The sequence below is a fragment of the Pelophylax lessonae genome (assembly GCF_965119305.1).
Source record: "Pelophylax lessonae genome assembly, chromosome: 1".
NCBI lineage: Eukaryota > Metazoa > Chordata > Amphibia > Anura > Ranidae > Pelophylax > Pelophylax lessonae.
In genome coordinates, this window is record NC_138768.1 from 217,417,643 (window position 1) to 217,437,396 (window position 19,754).

At 42.9% G+C, this 19,754-nt stretch overlaps 1 protein-coding gene across 5 annotated transcripts in view; it reads left to right on the plus strand.

Annotated features, from left to right (window-relative positions):
• Positions 1-19,754, plus strand: part of NOS1 (nitric oxide synthase 1) — a gene marked incomplete at its 3' end in the record, with an annotated part of 435,619 nt that overhangs the window by 101,298 nt on the left and 314,567 nt on the right. The window lies entirely within an intron of this gene.

Consider the following 19,754-nt stretch of genomic DNA (forward strand, 5'->3'; position numbering starts at 1 on the left):
TGTGGAAGCACGGCTGTGAGCTCTTTAGAGGTCCCCACTGGAGCAGTGCAAGAGCTGTGAATCTGTACAAAGTGCAGTAACCCAAAATGTTTTCACTGTGGGTAGATCAAAGAAAGTAAATGAGGGTTGCTCTATATATATGCTTTGTGCTTTGCTGTTTGTCTTTTTAAATAGGACTGAGAATTGTAGTTTAGACCTGTTCAGAGTTGAGTTTACCTTGAGAATCTGTGTATAAGGATGGGTCTTATGGGCCATACACACTATACAATTGTCTTTAGATTTTTCCCTTTAGATTTACCAAAACCATATAGTATGAGGTCAGACCTAAACACTTTTAATTTGTATGCAATCAGGCAGGCCCTTGGACTACAGAGTTGAAGGTAAATCTGAAGGAAATCTAACCAGCTTTAGAATCTGCTTTGTGGCCCCTAGATAGATATCCTACAACCCAAGCATGCCCTATCAAGGAAAGTGCCCACAAAACACTTCCCATATCTATACTTCAGCACCTTTTTTTTATCTACAGTTAATGTTATTTATCTGGTACACCTACCTCCCATATCTATGCCCCAACACCTTATATATTTCCATTGCATATTAATTATTTGGCACACCTACCTCCCATATCTATGCTCCAGCATCTTATATATTTCAAGTGCATATTAATTATATGGCACACCAGCTCCCATACCTATGCTCCAGCATCTTATCTATTTCCATTGCATATTAATTATTTGGCACACCTACCTCCCATATCTTTGCTCCAACACCTTAAATATTTCCATTGCATATTAGTTATTTGGCACACCTACCTCCCATATCTATGCTCCAACACCTTATATATTTCCATTGCATATTAATTATTTGGCACACCCACCTCCCAAATCTATGCTCCAACACCTTATATATTTCCATTGAATAATAATTATATGGCACACCTACATCCCATATCTATGCTCCAACACCTTAAATATTTCCATTGCATATTAGTTATTTGGCACACCTACCTCCCATATCTATGCTCCAACACCTTATATATTTCTATTGCATATTAATTATATGGCACACCTACATCCCATATCTATGCTCCAACACCTTATATATTTCCATTGAATAATAATTATATGGCACACCTACATCCCATATCTATGCTCCAACACCTTAAATATTTCCATTGCATATTAGTTATTTGGCACACCTACCTCCCATATCTATGCTCCAACACCTTATATATTTCTATTGCATATTAATTATATGGCACACCCACTTCCCAAATCTATGCTCCAGCATCTTATATATTTCCATTGAATAATAATTATATAGCACACATACATCCCATATCTATGCTCCAACACCTTATATATTTCCATTGCATATTAATTATATGGCACACCCACCTCCCATATCTATGCTCCAACACCTTATATATTTCCATTGCATATAAATTATTTGGCACACCTACCTCCCATATCTATGCTCCAGCATCTTATTTATTTCCAGTGCATATTAATTATATGGCACACCTACCTCCCATATCTATGCTCCAGCACCTTATATATTTCCAGTGCATAATAATCATATGGTACACCTACCTCCCATATCCATAATCCGGCACCTTATTTATTTCCAGGGCATATTAATTATCTGCTACACCTACCTTCAATATGTATACTCCAGCATCTTATATATTTCCAGTTCATATTAATCATGTGGTACACCTACCTCCCATATCCATAATTCGGCACCTTATTTATCCCCAGGGCATATTAATTATCTGCTACACCTACCTTCAATATGTATACTCCAGCATCTTATATATTTCCAGTGCATATTAATTATCAGACACACCTACCTCCCATATTTATACTCCAGCACTTTATGTATTTCCAGTGCATATTATTTATCTGGCACATATATCTCCCATATATATACTCCAGCACTTTATTTATTTCTAGTCCATACTTATTATACACCTACGTTCCATATATATATACTTCAGCACCTTATATATTTGCAGTGCAATTAATTATCTGATATGTACCTACCTCACATATCTATACTACGACGCCTTATACATTTCCAATGCATATTATTTATATGTTACACATACCTCGCATATCTATGTGTCAGCACCTTATATATTTCCAGTGCACAAAAATTATCTGGCACACCAATCTCTCATATCTATACTTCTGTACCCTATGTATTTCCAGTACATATTAATTACTTGGTACATCTGCCTCCCACATCTCTACTCCAGCACCTTATATATTTACATCTATACTCTAGGACCTTATGTGTTTCTAGTCCATATTAATTATCTGGCACACCTACCTCCCATATGTACAGTATACTCCAGCACCTTATGTATTTCCAGTACATAATAATTACTTGGTACACCTGCCTCCCACATCTCTACTCCAGCACCTTATATATTTGCAGCGCAAATAAATCATCTGATGCACCTACCTTCCATATCTATACTCTAGCACCTTATGTATTTCCAGTACATATCAATTATCTAGCACACATACTGTACTTCCCATGTCTATACTCTAGTACCTAATGTATTTCCAGTGTATAATAGTTAGCTGGAAATCTACTTCCAATAGCTATACTCCAGAAATATATATATACTTTGAATGCATATTAATTATCCGTCACACCTCCCTCCTATATCTATACTACAGCATCACAAGTATTTCCAGGGCATAGTATTTGTCTGTTATACTTACCTCCCATATCTATAGTCCAGCACTGTATGTATTTCCAGTGCATAATGATTGCTTGTTACACTTACCTCCCGCCCCCGCTCGTTCATGGCCATCTCCGCGCGTGTGACTGGCGGCTCCGATGTCCGCCGGCCACTCGCGATCTCCCGCTGGAGAGGGAGAAAGTCCAGCACTGTATGTATTTCCAGTGTATAAGGGCACCTTGTACTTGTCTGTGACATCTACTCTTTATACAGTATAAAATATTATCTTTAAAATAAGTCCACCTTCTTTGCCTCATAAAAGCCATTGCTCTGAATTCTCTCGCTGTCGTTTTCATTCAGTTAAAGTGATTCCAAAGTCTCGGATTAGTTTTTTTTTTAACCACTTAAGCCCCGGAAGATTTTACCCCCTTCCTGACCAGGGGTTTTTTTGCGATTTTTTACTGCGTGACTTTAACGGACAATTGCGCGGTCGTGCGACGCTGTACCTAAACGAATTTCACGTCCTTTTTTCTCACAAACAGAGCTTTCTTTTGGTGGTATTTTATCACCTGTGCGATTTTTTGATCATGCGCTATAAACAAAAAAAGAGCGTAAATTTTGCAAAAATAATATTTTTCACTTTTTTTTATATGAAATTCCCGAAAAAAAAGGTGTAAAAATCAAAATTTTTTAACATTTTAGGCCAGTTTGTTTTATGCTACATATGTTTGGTAAAAAAAATCGCAAAAAGCGTATTTTGATTGGTTTGCGCAAAAGTTATAGCGTTTACTAACAAAGGGAAAGATTTTTGTCATTTTTGGTGTTTTTTTTTTAACGAGTAATGGCGGCGATCTGCGATTTTTTTTGCGGTACTGCGACATTGCGGCGTACAGATCGGACCCTTGACTGACATTTTTGACACTTTTGGGGTTACCAGTGACATTACTGCAGTAATCAGTGCTATACATATGCACTGTTACTGTAAAAATGACACTGGCAGGGAAGGGGTTAACTGTATTGGAGAGGGAGGGGTTAAGTGTGTCCTAGGGGCGTGTTTCTAACTGTGATGGGACATGTCTCCTATTGTAAAAACAGAGATCAACGGTTCTACATAGTAGAACCGTCTGATCTCCATTTTTACACAGGGGAGAATGACAGGCGGCTTGTTTACATAAGCCGCCTGACTTTCTCCCTCTCTACCGACAATCGTAGTGTGACCGGTGGACATCAGGTCCGCCGGTCACACGCGCGGACTCCTCCGTGAACGAGCCGGGGCGGGCGGGCGCGCGCCCGCTATTGGCTCACAAGCCGGTCACAGGCTAGCGACGTAGATCTACGTCACTCTGCCTGGCCGGGGCTGACTGCCGCAGTAAATATACTGTGCGCAGTCGGCAAGCGGTTAAATAACAAACATTTTATACTTACCCGCTCCTTGCAGTGGTTTTGCAAAGAGCAGTCCAGATCCTTCTCTTCTCAGGTCCCTCTTCAGCTCTACTAGCCCCACCCTCCTTTTGAGTGCCCCCACAGCAAGCAGCTTACCATGGTGGCCCCTGAGCCGAGTCACAGATCCCTGTGTCCAGTCAGACATGGAGCAGCGACCTGGACCCACCCCTCTTCTTTCTGATTGGCTAAATGATTTTGATTGACAGCAACGGGAGCCAATTGCGCTACACTGCTGTCTCAGCCAGGCAGCTTAGACACTCCTGCAACATCGCTGGATAAAGATGGGATCAGGTAAGTATTAGGAGGGCTGGGGGGGGGGGGCTGCTGCACACAGAAGGTTTTTTATTTTTATCTTAATGCAGAGAATGCATTAAGATGAAAAAAAAAAAAAAACTTCTGCCTTTATTATCCCTTTAACAGGTTTCCTGTGGGAAATTGTGAGAAAGTGAAAGCACACTGGATATAAAGGGGAGAGTAAACATTATGCTGGAGAAATGTAAAGGATAACTCCTCTTTCCTGGGAAAAAAATAGCAAAAAAATAATATAAAAATAATATAGCGTATATAATTGCGACACAAGTCATATTGTAATTGAATGTTATTAAAAATGACCTTTCCTTTTCAATCTGCAGTTGCAGTAATTTTCTGAAAATGCAATGCAATATGGCCACCTGGAGTTGTTCTATGCACAGAATGTGTACAGTATGCCCCCAAGAAACATAATTCCCTGCCTGTGTGATTGGCTCACTGATTTTCCCAAAAGTCTGCACTAAGACACATTTAATTTCTGCAGCAAAAATGTAATTTTTGGTGAGAAACTCCCAAAAGGAACACATCTAAAGGGATGCAGACTCAGCAGCTTTCCTCATTAGTGCCCTGCAGCTACTGCAGCTGATTGATAATTATGAAACCACTCCCATTAGACTCACTTAGCATAGGGGCACAGAGGAACAAACAGTGATTTCTTCAGATTAACAAAAGGTAGGAATCTGCAACAACGTTTGTTAAAGTCCCTGCAACGTACAGAGATCCCCCAGAGGGGAATGTCTTTTTCTCAACAAAAGTGAAGTTACACTTTAAACTAAAAATGTGCAATATTTGCCTTACATCATGAATTCATTTTTACTGACAGCACAAACTGTTTTCTGCCCTCATTTTCAGAAACACAGTAAAATGGGCAACATGCTTGCAATGCCATTATTTCTTAATGACGCATGAAAATTGTACAAAAACGTGTAATGTCAAACACGCTTGGCTGAGTGCCAAGATTTGGTATGTGAGCTTTTTTGGCACATTTGTCTTGCATAACGCACAGAAACACAATACAACTGTGAGCAGGAACGTGCATTCCCAACAGGCTAAGTGTGAATGAAGCCTCACACTTGAGTATCTCACTCTTTTTTGTCTCATTTGTCTTGTGACATCATTTTGCAGCCCATTCACTTGAAGGGGCTTCCCTATGTATGATAAATATACAAAGTGGCTCATCAACCTTTTTTTTTTTTTTGCACTGAGCCAGATGTGTTTTGCATTCCCCGTTTCTATTTGGTGGGAGCCGCGATTTTATTAATGCTTGAAAAGAAACATTAAAAATTAGATATACCCATAACCACTTGCTATTGTACATAAACCACTTGACAGCTATCTTTAAAATGGCCTCCTCTTTGTAGTGCTTGTGTACACCCTCTAGCGCCCTCACATTCTTTGAAAGTTGTGTCCATTGAACACAACAGATCAAAAAGAAAGGTACAGAGCCAATTAAATTGGCTCTGTGCCTTATGATCACTTAGACCAATCACGAAGATCATAAATGTAAACAACGGCTGCATTTTGCAACTAACACTCTGTTAGCTAAGTAGCAGTGTCAAAAAACCAGTGTCCACAACTGTGTTCCTGATCACTAGCCATACCAGTCCCAATGTCACCAGACCAGTGTACGCCAGCAACACTGTTCCTGATTACTGCCACCCCAGTGCCAGTGTCGCCAGATCAGTGCAGCCAGCAATAGTGTTCTTGATCATTGCCACACCAGTGCAAGTATCACCAGAGCAAGTGCAGCCAGCAACCATGTCTCTAATGCAGCCAGGACAGGGTTCCTGGTAATTGCCACACCAGTCTTAGTGTCACTTGACCAGTATAGGCCAGCAACACTGTTCCTGGTCATGTCCAAACCAGTGCCAGTGTCTCCAGGCCAGTGAAGCCAGCAACAGTATATCTGATCACTAACCACGCCAGTTTCAGTGTTACCATTACCAGTGCAGGCAGCAATTGTTTTTCTTATTGCCACCACTACCAGTGTTGCCAGATCAGTGTAGCCAGCAACAGTGTTCCTGATCACTAGCCACACTAGTGGGGGTGTCACCAGAGCCAGTGCAACCAGTAACAGTGTCCTGATCTCTAGCCACTCCAGTGCCAGTGCAACCAATAAAAGTGTCCTGATCACCTCCAAATCAATAGGATGCCACCAGAGCCAGATTAAGCCAGCAACAGTGTCCTAATTGCATTATGGTAACCCTGTACTGGGGATTTCTAGTAGTCTGTCTGCTAGCAGGGCAAGCCAGTGTCCCTGATTACTAGCTACAACAGTAAGGGCTCTTTCACACGGGCGTTCCGTATGTCCGTTTTTCATCCCATCCCTTTGCGGATGAAAAACGGACATAATGTATCTCTATGTAAATACGGATGTCATCGGATGATCATCCTCTGACATCCGTTTTTTGTCAGTTCAGTTCAGTTCAGTTCAGTTTTTTTGAACGGAGGAGAACCCTATTTTTTCTTCCTTTCAAAAAACGGAACGGAAGCAAAAACGGATGTCAGTGGTGTCATCCGCAGACATCCGTATTTACATAGACATGCATTATGTCAGTTTTTCATCCGCAAACGGTTGGAATGAAAAACGGACATACGGACCGGATGACACAAGTGTCATCCATGTCCGTTACAAAAAAAAAAAGGACCTGATCGGGCAAAAAAAAAGGAACGCCCGTGTGAAAGAGCCCAAAAGCTTGTGTAGGTTTTTAGGATTCTCGAAGTAGCCTAGATTTGTGTATGTTGCCAACATCCCTTGTAAACTGATCAAAAGTTTTTGGTGCCTCAAACCAAGAAGAGGTGGGATTTTTTTGGGGCAAAGAAGTAGGGGTAATCTTGTGTTTTTGGTAAAACAATTTATTACAACGTTTAAAACAATACACATACGTGTGTACAGGGCTATAGGCCCTTTGGTGTGAAGAGGTGATTAAAGGTTGAAATCATAGTGACAATAGTGACATGGTGACTTATATGAATGTGTTTCTCTGTGCTCCGTGCTTGATCGCAAGTCTTTGGATAGGACAGAGAGAACATCCGTAAACTCACGCGTTTCGGCTTAGATGCCTTTGTCAAGGATATAACCATATCTGGAATTATAACAGAAAGAAATTTAAATACACCTACTCACCCAAGGGAAAAATTTCCATTGGAGTGGTGTTTACATAAGTACACTTACATATTGTTTTGCCTTTCCATGTATGGAAACCTTTTCCTCTGATCCTAGTTTTGCGACAAGAACTAGAGGGGCTGCTTCTAGGAATAATATATTTTTTTGTTAGTGTGTAGTCCAGAGGCTACTGTTTTTCTATATTTCTTGTTGTGTTATTACTCACGAGGGGTACCGCAAAAAGTGTTACAGCTTTGCTGGAAGATTCCTGCAATTTGCTGTGCTTTGGTCAGAAAGTTGTTTTTGAGAATCTGTCATCTATATAAAAATAGTGACCATTCAAACAAAGTGAGCAAGTATTTAATTTTGAAGAAAAAACAGAAACCACCCCCCCCCCCCTCTCAGATGGGCACTGCACTCTGTAAGCTCGTCTGTATATGACATGACATCAGACTACACAGGGCCAGTTTTATTATGACCAATTACAGTGTTCATAGTTGAAAACAACAAAGGTTGCATGCTGCAGCCTTTGCTTTATGTTTACTCTTAGAGTGATTGACTGTGAGAGGAAACTGTAGGAAACATTCAATGTGTGGGGAAAAAAAAGCATTCACACTCCTGGAGCAGTACAGTATCACTTTGGTGATACTATTACTTATACCTTCCAATTTTTGAACTTGAGAACTTGAGAATGAGGGAAACTTCAGGGAGACAGCAAAACGTGGGTGTGGCCAAAAATGGTCATGGGAGGGGCTTAAGGACAATGGTTAAACAAAACCTGGGCTTCCTTATACCTATAAAATATGCGTTGATTGCTGTGCCACAAGCTGGAGTCCCAGGGATACATTTAAACCTCAACACAAGCATTTAGAAAATTACTTCCAATGCATATGGTTTTGTATACTCTAAAAATAAACAGAGAGCATAAAAAAGAAGAATTTTGAAGGACCTGAGGAACCCGGGATTGAGCCAAAGAATAAGTACTGCAGCACAAACCAACCCTTAGGGAGAGAGTGAAGAAAGGATCACTATGGTATATAGACGAAAGGAAGGGGGATCACTATGGTATATAGAAGAAAGGAAGGGGGATCACTATGGTACATGGAAGGCAGGAAGGAAGGATCACCATGGTACATGGAAGATAGGAAGGAGGGATAACAATGCTACATGGATGGCAGGAAGGAAGGATCACTATGGTAGATGGAAGAAAGGAAGGATGGATCACTATGGTACATGTAAGGCAGGAAGGATCATTATGGCACATGGAATACAGGAAGGAAGGATCACTATGGCACATGGAAGACAGCAAGGATCACTATGGCACATGGAAGGTAAAAAGGTTCACTATAGCACCTGGAAGGCAGGAAGGATCACTATGACACCTGGAAGGCAGTAAGACTCACTATGGCACCTGGAAGGCAGGAAGGCTCACGGAAGACAGGGAGGAAGATCACTATGGCACATGAAAGGCAGGAAGGATTACTATGGCACATGGAAGGAAGGAAGGATCACTATGAAACCTGGAAGACAGGACGGGTCACTATGGCACATGGAAGGCAGGAATAAAGGATCACTATGGAACATAGAAGGCAGGAAGGCTCACTATTACACCTGAAAGGCAGGAAGGATCACTATGGCACATGGAAGGTAGGGACACTATGGCACATGAAAGGTAGGAACACTATGGCACATGAAAGGATCATTATGGTACATGGAGGGCAGCAATGAGGGATCACAATGTCACATGGAAGGCAGGAAGGTGTCACGCCGTGTCCAGGATTCAATCCTGAGACCTGGTGTTCTTTGGACGGTTCCCTTTTGCCTGAGCCCCTGGGAACTTTTTTTGATTAGCACTCTTGATTTTCTATTCCTTGAGTTTGGATGCTGGCCCCACCCTGTGTCCAGCTGTTGGCTGTCATCTGATCCAGTAATCCTTTAAATCTTCACTTCCCCTTCCTGTCTTCGCCCTAGTATAGGTCCTCTTCCCTGGGTGTTGGTGGGTAACACATTGTATGTCTGGTTCCTGACTCTGCTTGTTTCCGACTACGCTTCTTGGACTACTCCTTTGGAATTTGTGTGATCGTTGTTGCTGACTCTGCCTGTTCCCGACCTTGCCTCTTGGACTACTCCATTGGATTTTCGTTTGATTGTTGTTGCCGACTCTGCCTGTTACCGACCTTGCCTCTTGGACTACTCCTTTGGATTTTTGCTGATCGTGGTTGCTGACTCTGCCTATTTCCAACACCTCTTCCTGGTATCTTCCTGTGGACTGCTGCCTTGGTTCGCTGACTTCTCTCTCTGCTAACTGTGAGTGTTAGTTTGGTGTTCCTTGACATAGCCTGTGTGCACTTTCTATTGTGGTCCCATATTTCTAGCTGTAGGATCTCAACCGCCTTTCCACCTGATACTGGGATAAGAAGACAACCGGTCAGGAAACCAGAGGGACGGTTAGAGTCTCCTGGCAGACCTGACAGAAGGAAGAACCATTATGGAAGGCAGAAAGGATCACAATGGTACATGGAAGGCAGGAAGAAATTATCACTATGATACATGAAAGGCAGGAAGACTATGGCACATGAAAGGCAGAAAGACTATGGCACATTGAAGGAAGACAGAGAGGGGAGAGTTCACCCAGGGCTGCATTGTCTTCAGAGGCTCAGGGAGGCATCAGGACAGCAGCATTGGCTGCTTTGAAGCACAAGGGGGACATGGGGAGGAGATGGGGCAGACCTAGACTACCTCATTCACCCTCCTCTTACGGGATATACAGCATGTGGGGGATGTGCAGCAGGCAGGGGATGTGAAGTGGGTGGGGGATATACAGTGGGCAGGGGATGTGCAGCAGGCGAGCCAGCAGGTGGGTGTGTGGGCAGTGGGGGGGGACTGTGTTGCTTGGCACTGAACGAGCCTCAGCCTCAGCATGGTAATCATGGAAACTGGCCGGTTGGTCTAAAACATTATTAACACAGTATGTAAGTGCAGCCAGCAAGTGTACCTGACCACTAGCCACACCAGGGCCAGTGTCACCAGACAAGTGCAGCTGGTCAGCCTTCAGCCAGACTTGGTGTAGTATATGTCTGTGCAAGACATATGTCTGGGCAAGGGTTGAGTTTACCTGCACAGGGATGCACAGCGGCAAATGAGGGCTCTAATAGCGTAGTAAGTAAAAACATGTATTAAATAAAAGCACAATAAACACACAATGGGAATTACACTCACAGGAGCAGCAGTACATATCGACTCTAATAAGATCTCTGAAAGGTAGTGAGGCAGCGCCTTTGAAAGAAACTGCTCGTCAGTAGCCGTGTATAGAATTGATCACATATGCCACTCTCAGTCCCGACAGGAATGTCACAAGGAAACACTGCTCTCTTCCACCCTAGCAATAGTCAGAACATGTTTTGAGGAGAACCTCCTCTTCTTCAGTTTAACCTGGGCATAGGATTTCCAAGAGTGATAAAGGCTGGCTGAGGAGATTAATCTTTTGAGTACCCAAATGAAAAATGTTTTTTTCTCTTAAACCCTACTGATTTCTATTTTCTTTCAGTATATAGAGTTCTGACCAACTAGAAACAATTTTTTTTTCTGCTTTAAGTCAGAAATAGCATTCTTGATTGCTAGCCACACCAGTTCTTGCGTCACCAGATCAGTGCAGCCAGCAACAGTGTTCCTGATTGCCTCCAAATGTAACGCTCCTACGTTTCATGTATGGTGTGGATTTTCAGCTGCAGAAATATTCCACTTCAGTAGTCATGTAAGAGAGATGCTGAGATACCATTCCCAACCTCAATGACTCATCATGTGTGGAAGGTCTTAATTCAGCTAGTAAATACACACACTCAACAAGCTGGTTCCTAGAGTGACTTTATGTATGTAGTAACACAGTGATGAAGATTTAAGAGACAGGTTGAGTGGAGGTGGTAGGTGACAGACACTTGAAGGTAAGACAGTAGCAGATGGATGCAGGTAGGTTTAGCAATCATGTATGGTAGCAGATGACAGAGTAGCAGGTGGACATACAAGAGAGATCAACCCAGTGCAGGAATAAATAGCAGTAGTCTTAAGAGCTAGCAATCTAGATATGCAGATGTGATAAATAGTCTTTACTATGCAGAGCTAGATAGTGTAAGCTTAGTATAAGTTTATAGAGGGTTCCCCTGCAGGGTACTTAGCACTAATAGCAATACAGCCGAAGGTTGGTTCAGGAGGAGCGGATGATCCAGAAGCGGGATACAGGGATCAGCGCAGCGAGGTTCCGTCAGCGAGGTATGCTTGCAAGCATGACAGCTTCAAGCCAAGTTAGCATCCAGGTAAGGGTGTTTGAACGAACACATGTGAGTGAGAACCGGCGATTTAAATAGCCATCTAGTCCGGCGCTGAGTGATGACAGCATCAGTCTTAAAGGGAAACACACCTATATGTGTTTCTTCTATCTAGGTAGATGGAAATCACCCGGAAATAATGTGATAGGAGGCACTGAGAGTGCCAGAACCTTACACCAAAGCAGTCCCAGTGTTACCAGACCAGGGTAAGTCAACAATGTTTCTGATCACTAACCACACCAGTGCCAGTGTTACCAGATAAGTGTAAGCCATTACCTGTGTTCCTGATTGTTTCCACATTGGTACAGGGTCACCAGAGGCAGTACAGCCAGTATCAGTGTTTATGATCACCACCGTAATTGGTCACAGTGATCATACCAAATAAATTGTGTTTACTTTGTTCATTTTCCCAAAAAAGTGGCCAAAAAATTACAACTTCAAAAAACCTACCATGCCTTTGACTAAATACCTTGGGCTATCTACTTTCCAAAAATGGGTAATTTTGGGAGTGTTTGTGCTGTCCTGGCATTTTGGGGCAACAAGAACCATCAGAACACCAGGGGTTTTAGGTTTCAAGTCAATATACCATAGTTTGTTTTTTTTCTATAACTTTTACACATACAAAATAATATACTCTGATTTTGAGCTATTTTTACTAAAGAAATGTGGCAGAATATATATATTTTTTTATAGCAGAACGTCAGGGAAACCCATTTTTTCTAAATTTTTGGGTCCTTTTACCTTTATATAGTAAAAAGAAAAAACAAGCAAAAAAAAAAAACCCATAGATAAGTAAGCATCAATAGAAAGCTCTGTCCTGTCTGTCTGCCTATACAGAAACCTCCATCACCCTCAAGTACAGGATCCTCAGTACAGACACCCCCCAATCATCCCCCCCCTTCCCTAGGTATAGTACCCTTAGTACAGACACCCCTCCCCCCTGAAGACTGTAACAACACTGACATTAACAAAGAAAATTATGATGTTTTAATTGCTGGTAAATGAGGCACTTTGTTCGGTTTGTAAAACAAAGCTGGTGAGGATTCCTTTTATCTATACTAGACCCTTTTTCTAGACGAGGGTCTGAAAAATATGGTACTAGGGGACCCAACATGAAAAAATGACACGGGGTTCCCCCAAAAATACAATTCAGACTAGACCCATTTTTTTGGAGGAGGGTCTGGTATGGATGTCAAGGGAGACCCCACAAAAAATAATTGTGTGCGGTACCCCCTAATTCTACGCCAGACTCTTATCTAAACATGAAGCTTGTCAGGCCAGGAAAGGGTGAGCATGCCCCCCCTCCCCTTTCTGAATCATACCAGGCCACATACCATCAACATGGTGGGGCATCTAGCCAGGGGGCTACTCCCTGGCAAAGCACCTTGTTGTCAAGTTGATGGGGATACAAGCCTCTTCCACAAAACTTCAGCCCAGTAGTTGTGGGGTTCTGCAATCGGGAGAGGGGGGGGGGCTTATCAGCATCTGGAAGCTGCCAGTGAAAAAATATGTGTGTTATACATTTATCTAGCACCTGAAAAGTCCCAGCATGTATTGTATTTGATATTTCTATATATGAACAATTGGGCATATGGCTCTCCGGTGCTCCTGGCCCCTCCCTTCTGCTGAGTGCCCCCATAGCAAGCCACTACTTTGTGTGCCCATTTAGACACGAAGCCGTTGGCTCGGCACTGCCCCTTCTCTTTCCTCATTGGCTCACTGACTTTGATTGACAGCAGTGGGAGCCATAAGCACCCGCTGCTGTGTCTCAGCCAATCAGAAGGTAGAGTTCCGGACAGGCGATGCTCTCGGCAACATCGCTTGATCAAGATGGGGCTCAGGTAAGTATTAGGGGGGCTGCTGCACATAGAAGGTTTTTTTTATTTTAATGCATAGAATGCATTAACATGAAAAAGCTTCTGACTTTAGAACCACTTTAACCTCGTGCCAACCGTCCCACGTACATTTACTGCGGGGCGGCAGCTCCTACAGGCAGAATCACATTCCTGTACATCTTCTGCTACTTCCAGATTTGGGGTACGCCGCTGCTGACCCCACTCCCGCTGTGCTTGGACACAGCGGGAGTCAATCAGCGGGTCCGGTGGACCCAATGCCAACCAGCACCAGGCGATCGTTCCTGAGAGAGGCAGATCGCCGTTTTATTATTAGGGAAGATAGAGATCCTGTGTTTCTGCTAAATAGGAACATGGATCTCTGTCTTCCCACAGTTAAAGCATCCACCACACAGTAAGCACTCCCAAGGAATACATTTACCCCTTTAATCGCCCCTGATGTGAACCCCTTCCCTGCCAGTGTCATTAGTACAGTGACAGTGCATATTTTTTTTTCTTTTATATTCAATATTCTTTATTATAGGTTTTCACATACATAGTTAGCAGTACATGTGGTAACTTGTCAGATGTTTCAACTGGAGCATAGAACGTAACTTATGAAACATGCTCTTAAAAATTAATAAGATAGTTAAATTCAAAACAGGCTTGTGTAGCTATGTCTACATTTATATGTATTAATGGAGAGGCTTCAGGATGTAGGTGGGGGAGAGGGGGGTTGGGGGGGAGTGGAGGGGGGGAGGAGAATGAAGGGGGGGGGTACCAGCATACCAAACAGATGGGGTACAAATCAACAGGAGGTATTACAGGAGGTAACAATAAACGTTATGCTTGTACAGTACATCTAGGATGTGACAACCATAAAGACCACTTGAAAATAAACTTTTCCATGGCTAAGTTTTTCCTGGCTATTATTTTCGCCATCTCACATTGGGGATTAGGGTCTGCAAGTGTGACAGTGCATATTTTTGATCACTGATCACTGTATTGGTTTCGCTGGTCCCCATAAAAGTGTCAAAAGTGTCACTTTTGTCCGATTTGTCCTCTGCAGTGTCATAGTCCCTCTATCACTGATCGCTGCCATTACTAGTAAAAAAAAATAAAAATTCCATAAAAATATCCCATAGTTTGTAGATGCTGTAACTTTTGCACAAACCAATCAATATACGCTTATTGGGATTTTTTTTTACCAAAAATAAGTAGCAGAATACATATTTGCCTAAACCGATGAAGAAATTCGATTTTTTACATTTTTTTTATTGGATGTGTTGCATAGCAAAAAGTAAAAAAATATATTTTTTTTTCAGAATTGTCGGTCTTAGTGCAAAAAATAAAAACTGCAGAGGTGATCAAATACCACCAAAAGAAAGCTCTATTTGTGGGGGAAAAAAAGGACATCAATTTTATTTGGGTACAGCGCTGCATGACCGCATAATTGTCAGTTAAAATAATGCAGTGCCGTATCGCAAAAATTGGCCTGCTCATAAAAGGGTGATGTGTATTTTTTGCCTTCCTTACCTGTCCTGAATACAACATCCTTCCATCAACTTTCATGGTGACAAGCGTAACTGTGTACTAACTCAGGAAGGTGTGAGCCCTAACAGGTACAGTATTGAAATTTGAGTGTATTTTCACAGAGGCAGGATTTAAGGTGTGTGTGTGTATTTAAAATCATGATTCTGCCAGGCAGTCAGTCTCTGTTATTCATACCCCTACTGCAGTGCAGTGGTACCTACAGAACATAACCACTATTTTTTTTTATATATTATTTTTATATGTTTAACAAAAATATGTTAACTCTCACTGTTATGGTATGGTATGTTACCCCTGATATGTTTGGATTGGATGACTAATGGTGGAGTGGATCTTCCACTCCAAAGAGGGGGCTCATGGCAGCCATGGCTCAACGAAGATGATAAGTTCAGTATAATTACAACCATATCCCCTACTTTCAAAATACAGTAAATCTCATTCTGGTTTCCTGCTTGAGAAAAGCAGGCCCTAGCTCATTGACTATATTCTCTCCTTATTATGATTTTTTAGCAACCCCTCCATGCGGGGGAACCATTCTTACACAATATGATGCCTTGCAGGGAATGGCATGTAAGGGAATGATATTACAGGTCATGCTTGAACTAAGAAAATGTTTGCCCACTAAGTTGAACTCTGATTCATTGTCATACTGTAGGTTACCATCCTCTGGATGTCCTGTTACAATTTGTACATTTTGTGGAATAAACAGAATGAAAAAAACTGCAGAAGTGTGTTTTTTGGATAAGGTAGTCTGCAGTACCCCCTAGCAATGAATCAAATTAACATTTACAGCAAACTAAGAATTTTGATTAGCAATGGATTACAGCATATACTGCCATATTACTTATTCTTGATAGGTTATAGGACCTTGTCATACTGCCAGGAAGACTATTCCCCTCCAGCAAGTCAGGTACTTCAGTCACAGCCGCTTTCTCTTTAAAGAGGAACTCTAGTACCTTAAAGAATACAAATGACTTCAGCTTAAATTAAATATTTGTATAAGTTTGTATTATTGTTTTTCAGTAATTCTTTCTTTGTACACTTTTTAATTATTTAGGCCCCTTCCACACTGTAGAGTCCGTCGGCGGACTCCATTTTTCTCAGCAGGGGATTGATCCGTCAATCCCCCGCTGAGAAGGCAGATGGCAGCTGTGTCTCTGCGCTGTGTGTGGAGACAGAGCTGTCAGGTCCCCGCTATTCTCTATGGGGGAATCGGATGAGAACGGACCAGTGTTGCCAACCGTCCGTATATTCACGGACGGCCCATAAAATCGGGGCACTTTTCTCCTGCCCGTAAATGCCCGTAGCAGGAGAAAAGTGCCCGTTAAAATGATGGCTGCGGCGAGACAATGCGACTGCGCATGCGCCGCGTGCGCCTCGGTCATCTCCGGACACTTCTGAAGTGAACTCACTTGCTCCGACTCCGAGTCCTCCCCGTCTGACGTGACCGGCTCCGCCTCCGGCTCTGCCTGTGTGCCCTCTGCCCTGCCCATGGCCCGATGATCACTGACAGGAGAAGCGACAGAGAGCTGGAGGGAGGACTAGACTGTCTTCTCCCTCCAGCCTGCAGGTGGCAATAGAGAGCGCCACGGTGCAGTGAGGGAAGGCTGCCGTTCCCTCTCTATCGACCCCTTGTCACATGACTGGAGGGAAGAAGAAGTTTCCCGGTGTGGTGTGTAAACTGTAAGTACAAGGGGGAAGAACCCCCCCCCTTCATCCTCAGAACCCCCCCAGACCTCTCCTCCTCCTCCCCAAATCCCCTCAGACCTCTCCCCTACCTAAACCCCCCCCCAGACACCTCTTCAGACCTCTCCCCTCCTCAAACCCCCCCAGACATCTCCCCTCCTCCTCAGACCCTTCATCTCCTCAAACACCCCAGAACAACTCCTCAGAACACCCCCCCCCCCCTCCAGACATCTCCCCTCCTCAAACCCCCCCAGACATCTCCCCTCCTCCTCAGACCCTTCATCTCCTCAAACACCCCAGAACAACTCCTCAGAACACCCCCCCCCCAGACCTCTCCCCTCCTCAAACCCCCCCCAGACATCTCCCCTCCTCCTCAGACCCTTCATCTCCTCAAACACCCCAGAACAACTCCTCAGAACACCCCCCCAGACCTCTCCCCTCCTCAAACCCCCCCAGACATCTCCCCTCCTCCTCAGACCCTTCATCTCCTCAAACACCCCAGAACAACTGCTCAGAACACCCCCCCCCCCCAGACATCTCCCCTCCTCAAACCCCCCCAGACATCTCCCCTCCTCCTCAGACCCTTCATCTCCTCAAACACCCCAGAACAACTCCTCAGAACACCCCCCCCAGACCTCTCCCCTCCTCGAAACCCCCCCAGACATCTCCCCTTCTCAAACCCCATAGACACCCCCCCCCCCTCCTCCTCCACTGTCTTGCTGGTGCTGGCCGCGCTGCGGCGAGACTTGTGACCCTGACCCTGATCTGTAACATGTCAGGGAAAGTAGCCCGCTGCCCGCATATGTGTTCAGGACGGACGGTATTGCTAAGGTAGGACACAGGCACACACAGTCACATTCATGGGGGGGGGGGAAGGAGACAGGTCATTTTACTACTGATTGGACACTTTCTTACAAAACTAATGTCTTGTTCTGAGGGCCCTGGTGTTTGACAACCAAGGAGAGAATGTGTAAATCTCTGCGCCAATGTGTATTCTTTTCTCTTTTCTTCTTCACTCTTTTATGTTCATAATTGTTACTTGTGTGCTTTACTTGGAGCTGGTGTGGGGGATATGAAGGTGAAGGAGTTTTCTGTGCACAGTGTGTTAAACTTTGCTTGGCTTTGATGGATAGGAGAATGGCCCCCTGAGTATAGGAAGGAAGTTTGTAAGGTAAGTGTGGATGGTTAGGTAACACCAGCTGGCTATAATGTTTACTGTAATCACTTAGAACCCAGGCACGTGTCTCATGTCAGTGTTTGGAAAATTAATGTATGCTCAGTGTATCTGATTTCATGAAATATTTGTTTTAGGGGCGGTTCACACTGGGAATTGCACAGGAACACGCTGCGCGTTCCTGTACAATTTACGTGCAGTTCTGTGCGGTGCGATTTTAGCCCATTCAAAATGAATGGAGTGAAATCACACCGCACCAAAAGAAGTGCATGCACTACGTTTTAAAATTTACTGCACTGCAACCACAGCAGATTGTACTTTTGTACCATGCGATCTGATGCAGGCAAATATGGTTTATGACTTTTGTCAACTTAAACACATTGCTAATAGCACTATCTACATGTTTATAGATTAATTATTCATATTTGCACGGTTTAGCACTGAAAACGGCTATTTTATCTACATTTTTGCAGTGCCAGTAAAAAATTGGTGCCGTCCGTAAATTTTTGGCGTTCTGCCAGTAAATTTCACTCCGGGGGGTTGGCAACACTGGAACCGACCGTCTGTCCGTTCTCATCCAATCCCATCCGCTGGATAAAATAGGGTTTCCATCCGTCTAGATTTGATGGATCGGATCGGATGTCAGCGGACATGTCTCCCCTGACATCCGATACCCCATAGAGATGCATGGGGCATCCGTTCAGATCCGCCAAAAGACAATGGTCCGCCTGTGTGAAAGGGGCCTTACAGTTTATAAGAGGGGTGATCATAAAAACCCACAATTGCAAATGGCAAGATATAAAAATAATAAAACTCTTTTGTAAATACAGTAGGTACATATATTAAAGTTCAAATTGATAAGGTTATGCAGTTTTAAATTATCATACTTCAAAATGGACACCTTTTTCGTTGACACATTTGTCAAACAGTCAGTGTCGGCGGAGCACCACAGGACAATGGACTGTTGCATCTTACCTGTCATTTAAACCAAGGTGGCCCACAGATGTTTTCTGTATATACATATATGTATTAAACTTTAAAGGATCCATTTTGGATCTGAAGATCTCTTGAATCTCAGTATTGAGAATTATGAAATAAATTACTCACACATATGACTCAAGAGTTCTGTCTGAACTATTTAGTACAAACAACCTAACCACCCCTCCTGCAGTTGACAATAGGACCACCTGGTGTACATCTTGAATTCAAACTATCTTGTTCATTCATACAAAAAGCGATAAAACACCAATACCATTATATATATATATTTTTTAACAAACGACACTTTACCATAGAAGTAGCATTGAAACATATGAAGAAACAGTTTAGTGAAACGTGTTGGGATTGCTACTCTGCGAATCGCAAATATATCTATATGAAAATTTTTTGAATGATGTCTACAAAAAAAAAAATTATCGTGTTTTTTGTCTATTTTGTAAATTTTTAACTTTTTTGAATAAAAATGATATATTTTTAAGATACATGTTTTGGTTTCGAATTAATTGCCACCTTAAAAATCCCCAACCCTCCCCCTATTGGGGGGGTTTCCTTTCTTGCTTACATTTGTCAAACAGGTTCATTGCATGCTTAATCCACTGGTATTTTTTGAATTGTGATTGTTGATCTGATCTTAACT